The following is a 6,558-nucleotide window of genomic DNA, read 5'->3' as shown; positions in this document are numbered from 1 at the left end:
TGTACCTAGAAGTAACCACATTCAACTTTTTCCTCTTTCTTTAGTTCTGTAGTTCTCAATAGTAGTAGTGTATGATGTTTTTTTGAATTTCTTAAATTCAGATATTATTTATTACATTTCTGGTTATAATAAATGCAGATTTAGCTTTCTTACTCCATTTTCTTATTTCCCATTTTTTCTTGTTTCATCTTCCCCAAAACCTTTAGGATATATATTTTTTTATCTCTGGCTTTAGGAAATTTTTGACACAAGGTATCATGATGTTGGTGGGGTCTCTACATTTACTGTGCTGGGTACCCAGTTGGCCTTTGCAGTCTGAAGAGGAAAATCTGTAATTTGCCCTTGGACTGTCTTTAATGGTTTCATAGGTGCCACCTTGGGTCTCTGAGCCCTCCCCAAAGTCAAAAAGTGATTGATATTTTTTCTCCCCTACAGTACCTGGCACAATGTTAGCACTGGGTCAGCATCTGGGGTCAAGAGCCATTAGTTGAAAGGATAGACTTCTGGTTTGGCAGCACGGCTGTTAGAGGCAGCATCTGACAAATATTTAGTAAGGAAGGGGGTGATAACAGCTTCATTTTACAGCCTGGGGTTAAGAGAACCAGTTCAGCAACTTTTTGGCTTCTCCAGCCTCTACTTTTAAAAGCCATCCCCTCTTAATTTGCTTAATAGTTGGGTGAACAGGTAGGAAATGGAGAACAGTGCAGAAGAGTCTCATTGTGCTTGGGTCAGGGTCAAAGATAAGTGCTGGAAGGGAAAGCCCCACAACTTATAGTCAGAATTACCTCTGAAAAGCCTAGAAATCTCCCAGAAGTAGGAGATACTCTTTTTTTGTACTAATATTTATCTGTGCTCTTCAATGAATCTTCTAGTATCTTCTTCCAAGATGTCAATGAAACCATTGCCACTCAATTTCTTGGCCACAGCTAAATAGTTTGTCTTTCATTCTGTCATTGATTGTGAAATACTTAAAATTATTTTCACAGTTTTTTCATAATTTTGGCTGAGTAAGGCTTTCGTTTCCAAACAGGATGGAGTAATAAGATCAGAGATAACATTAAAAACCAGTCCCAGCACTTTGGGAGGCCAAGGTAGGAGGATCACTTGAGCCCAGCAGTTTGAGACCAGCCTGGGCAACATAGTAAGCCCTCATCTCTACAAAAAATAAAAAATTAGCCAGGCATGGTGGTGCACACCTATAGTCCCAGCTATTTGGGAGGCTGAGGTGGGAGGATGGCTTGAGCCCAGGTGTTTGAGGATGCAGTGAGCCATGATCACGCCACTGCAGTCCAGCCTGGGCAACAGCAAGACCCGGTCTCAAACCAACCAAACAACAAACAAAACAACAACAAAAACACCCAGGATATATATACATATACATATATTTATATATACGTATATATAAGTACATATATTTATATATACGTATATATAAGTACATATATGTATATATAGACGCGTGTATATATATGGTTTTTAAGACACTTGGGTAATGAAACACAATGATTCCTGAGAGATGCGAAACAAAGCAAGTCAAATTGCAACAGCTTATTACCTGGAGAGAGTTTCCAAGCCACAGCACAGGAAGACGGGAACCAGGCAGAGCCTGGCAGGAACAGACATCTTGGATTGAGGACATGCAGTTGAGAGTCTAGGGAGACCAGGCTGTTAGGATTTGTGTGTCAGAGTACCAAGAACCCCAGATATTGACAGTTTTATTTGACATTTTGGCTGAGTACTGATGAGTGCATGCATGTGAGGAAACTACCTGAGGGAGGAAAAGATCCTCTTCAGAGAATGAGGAGGGATAGTTTGTAGCATTCACACAGGGCCAGGAATAGTGCCTATTCCCATCAGGTAGAATGAAAAATCTCAAAAATCATGGGGCATTAAGTAGAGTACTCAGAAGGGTCTTGCCTCACCGGTAGGGAAGAATTAGCCCTAGATTAAACACTGCTCTAATCCTGCCTAATAAATCTTTAAAGTGAAATGTGAAAGAATTAAACTGTGTGCAATTTAATGCATCCCAGACCAAAGGGATGTATTTTGTATTTTATTGAATACAAAAATATCCCAGTACCCAACAAAATAAAATTTATAATGTCTGGCATCCATTCAAAGAAGCAGGAAAATGTGACCCAAAAATACTATTGTATGTTTCTTTGCTATGTGTGAAGTATAGTATCACTTGAAGTGAACTGTGATAAGTTAAAGATGTATACTATAAACCCTAAAGTACCCAGTAACATAACAGAGTTATAGCTAACATCCAACAAAGAAGGTAAAATTGAATCATAAAAAAATACACAATCAAATAAAAGGCAAGAAAAGACGGAAAGGCCACAAAGAACAAATGGGCCAAATAGAAAACAAATATCAAGATGACAGAATTAAACCTAACTATATAGATAATCATATTAAAAGTAAATGACCTAAACATCTCAATCAAAAGGAGGAGATATTCAAATAGGACCAAAAAGCAAGATCCAATTATATGCTGCCTGTAAGAAACCACATTGAAATATAAAGACACAATCATGTCAAAAGTAAAAAGACAGAAAAATATATGCCATGGTAACAGTAGTCAAAAGAGAGCAGGAGTAGCTGTATAAATGTTAGACGAAATACATTTCAGAGCAAATAATATTACCAGCAGTAGAGAATGTCATTTCATAATGATAAAGAATTAGTTCATCAAGAGGATAGAATAATTCTAAATATTTATTTATACAATAACAGAGCTACAAAATACACATAGTGAATACTGATAGAACTGTAAATTCTGTCTGCAACCATAGTCAGAGATTTTAATACCCTTCTGTCATAGAACAAGTAGACAGACCATATCAGCAAAGATATACTAGCTTTGAACAATACTATCCACCAGTGTCTCCTAATTGACATTTATAGAACACTTCTCTCAACGGCAGCAGAATTCACATTCCTTTCAGGTGTACATGGAGCATTTACCAGATAGACCATATTCTGAGCCACAGAACACATCTCAAAAAATTTGAAAGGGCCCAAGTCACACAAATGATATTCTCTGAACAATGGAATTAAATCAGAAATGATGATTTTAGCTGAACTGTAGCATCGTTTCAGGTTTGAGTGCATCTACTGCTCATGTAATTTGATTCCTTAAATTAAGTGTGTGTGCAACTCCACCCTTATAAGGACAAAGAGAGGATGTGAAAATGGAATGAAGTGATTGCTAAATGTGTGTATGTAATAGGTAGATAACCAAATAAGTGATAAGTTGGTACAATTGTAACTGTGGGTGAGAAATTGTCCACCATCCATTTGGGTCTAAGAAAGAAAATGTCTATTGACAGTTATGCAACTAACTTTTATTCAACTGATTTTTATCAGCTAGGTATCTGACCTATTGGTGGATGCTTTTACATAACATATTATCTCACATATAAGTATATGAGATAAACCTTGTAGGTTGAATTTATTCATTTTTCTACTTATAAGGGAGAGGAGGGGTGGGAATAGATAAAAGAAAGTTCAAATCCCTTAGCTTGGCACTCAAGCCTTTCATGGTGAAATCCGTGTCTACCTCTCCCTCCCACCCTCCTGCCTTGAACAAGCACAAGTTACTCTAGGCCTGCTGAGCTGCTGCTGTTGTTCATACACAGTTGTTTCATTCTTCTGGGCTTTCAGATATGCCTCCCTCTGGAAAATCTCTCTCCCCCACTTTAGGCCTCCGCAGCTCTGGGCTGACCTCACCAGACCCCGTTCTGTCCACACCTTGGGCTCATGTACTCCCTGAGTGCCAAGATTCCTGGCATACGAAAGGCACTGTGCCGTCCCAGGCTGGGAGCCATCTCATATTTGTCTCTGTAGCTTCATTGGCACTTGGCAACATGGACATCCAAGAAATATTTTCCACATGCCTACCCTGTGCCAAGTACTGTCCTAGCAGAGCAGTAAGACAGACAAGGTGACAGCTGTCGCTGAAGTTATATTCTATTGTAAAACAGACAATACACTGGTCAGTAAGTAAAATAATTTTACAATGTAAACAATTTTATGGAAAAACAAATGAGAGGAGGGTGTTGTTTAGACTGAGTGGTTAGGGGCACACTCTCTGAGGATATGACATTCATGCTGAAAACAGAGAATAAGAAGGAGCCAGCCACGTGAAGAGGTGGGTAGTATGAGTTTGCTGGAGCTGCCATAACAAAAAGTACCACAGATCAGGTAGCTCCACCAACAGAAATTTGCTTACAGTTTTGGAGGCTGGAAGCCCAAGATGAACATTTTGGGAGGTTTGGTTTCTTCTAAGGTCTTGCTCCTTAGCTTGCAGATGGCTGCCTTCTCGTTGGGACCCTGCCACATGGTTGTCTGTCAGTGTGTATCTGTGTTCCAGTCTCCTCTTCTTATAAGGACATCAGTCATATTAGATTAGGGCGATTGTAGGTGTGGCTTAGAGTACTCATAGAGGAATACAGATTTTCTGCTAGATGGAGGGCCAAAGATAAGGGGGAGAGTAAGTGGGTGGGGATGAGGAAGAAAGTACATGGCACCTTCTGCTGTTTTAGTCAATCAAGAACAAACAAAAAGAGAAAATGCATGGCATCTTTTATAAAAATATAATTATCACTTTGGGAGGCCGAGGTGGGAGGATCACAAGGTCAGGAGATCGAGACCATCCTGGCTAACACGGTGAAACCCCGTCTCTGCTAAAAATACAACAAATTATCTGGGTGTGGTGGCATGTGCCTGTAATCCCAGCTACTTGGGAGGCTGAGGCAGAGAATCACTTGAACCCGGGAGGCGCAGGTTGCAGTGAGCCGAGATTGTGCCATTGCACTCCAGCCTGGGTGACAGAGTGAGACTCTGCCTCTCAAAAAAATAAAATAAAATAAAGTAAAATAATTATCAACCCAAATTCATCATTGCAGTATGAGGTGCTAATCTATGAACACTTTCCATGACTACAACAATGCCACTGTAATGAGTCTTGGATGACTTGATTGGAATAGTAAGTGCCATTCAAGTCCCTATATGCCAGATACCTGCTTTATATGCAGCTTCATTTCATCCTCATGACAATCATGTGAGAGGGAATTGCCACCATCATCTTAGATATGAAGAAACAGAGACTCTAGTGAAAACAGTGGTGAGTATCAGAGCTGGAAATGCACCCTCCAACCTCCCAGCCCCTCCCTGACATCCCTTAGTGCCCTTCTGTCCTCTGCGCTAGTCTCTCCCTCCACTGCTTACTGTGGGGCTCAGCGGAGGGCTGCTGGCTGCCCCATCTCACCTGAGCAGCTGAGCCTCTGTCTCAGATCTGCCTGCGGAGCAAGCTCATCAGTGGAGACCTGAGCCTGCAGGCCTTAATGATATAGAGTTGCTAAAAGGGAACATTTAATTGCATGTTTTATTAATTTATTCCTTATGAAATAATAATAATGAATTTTTGCTAACACAAAGTCTGGGCAGCAGTGAGTAACTTTGACATGTGGAATTCTTGAAAATACTAGAACTCCCCCAATTCAGGTTCCTGAGTAGTTATCTATGATGAGACAAAGAAGGGGATATTGATGAAACCCTCACTGATGATACTGAGGGTTTCATTAACATCCCCTTCTTTGTGTCTCCATAGATAACTACTCCACCTAGAGGACTCTCTGCTCAACTCCATCCTGATCTCTTAAGGAAAGCTGCAAACTTATCTTTTATGAAAAGGAAAATAAAACATTCAAAAGGAAGGAGAAGCCCAGGGTGGGGAGGGCAGCAGCTGGCAATGCAGAGAAAAGCAAAACAGTTCTGGAGGAGGTGAGGAATGGGACATGCGGAGGTCACGAATCTGAAGACCTTTTCTTCCTGCCCAGACCACTGAGCTGGCCAAGAAGTAAGGAACCTGACTTCCTGAGAGGCCTGACTTTGAAGGGAAGGCAACCCTCTATCCCCAAGTGTTTTTCTGCTGTCCAGGAGGAATGTCAGCTCTGGACACCAAACAGAGGTGGTCATTACTTTTGCTTGGTCCACAACACACATTGCCACCCTCTCTTCAGAAGGCCCTGGGGCCAGGAACACAGTTTCAAGAAGTGGAGAGACAATCAATAAAGAGGAGAGAATGGCCAGTATTCCAGGCAGGTATCCAGTGATTTGTGGAGATGATACAAAGGCCACAGCCTCTGCCTTTGGCATTTTCATCTTCACAGAAGCAAAAGGGCCGTTTTATCTAATGGGGGAAGGAATGTCTTTTTGTGGGAAGGCCTCTTTATAGGTACAGTTGGATTCCTGCCCTTAGGGAATGGTCAGTTTGAGAGAGTAGACAAGTTCAAGGAGCTCCCAGGCTAATGGCCTCTGTTCTCATGGAGTCCCCAGTAAGTCCTTGGGGAAATCCCAGCCCAATGCAGTTACACAACAGTGGTTTATAATGTTAGGTATATATAGGTGCCCTCTATTTTAAGTAACCACAAAATACAGACTTTAAAAAGCATTCTGTTTTTTAGATCTAAGTACATATGAAAATTTAGCATGAAAGTGGCATTTCAAATCACTGGGGGAAGATAAATTATTCAATAAGTCATGTTGAGA

This window comes from Pan paniscus, chromosome 2 (genome assembly GCF_029289425.2).
Source record: "Pan paniscus chromosome 2, NHGRI_mPanPan1-v2.0_pri, whole genome shotgun sequence".
Lineage (NCBI taxonomy): Eukaryota > Metazoa > Chordata > Mammalia > Primates > Hominidae > Pan > Pan paniscus.
Note: the sequence above shows the minus strand (reverse complement) of the source record.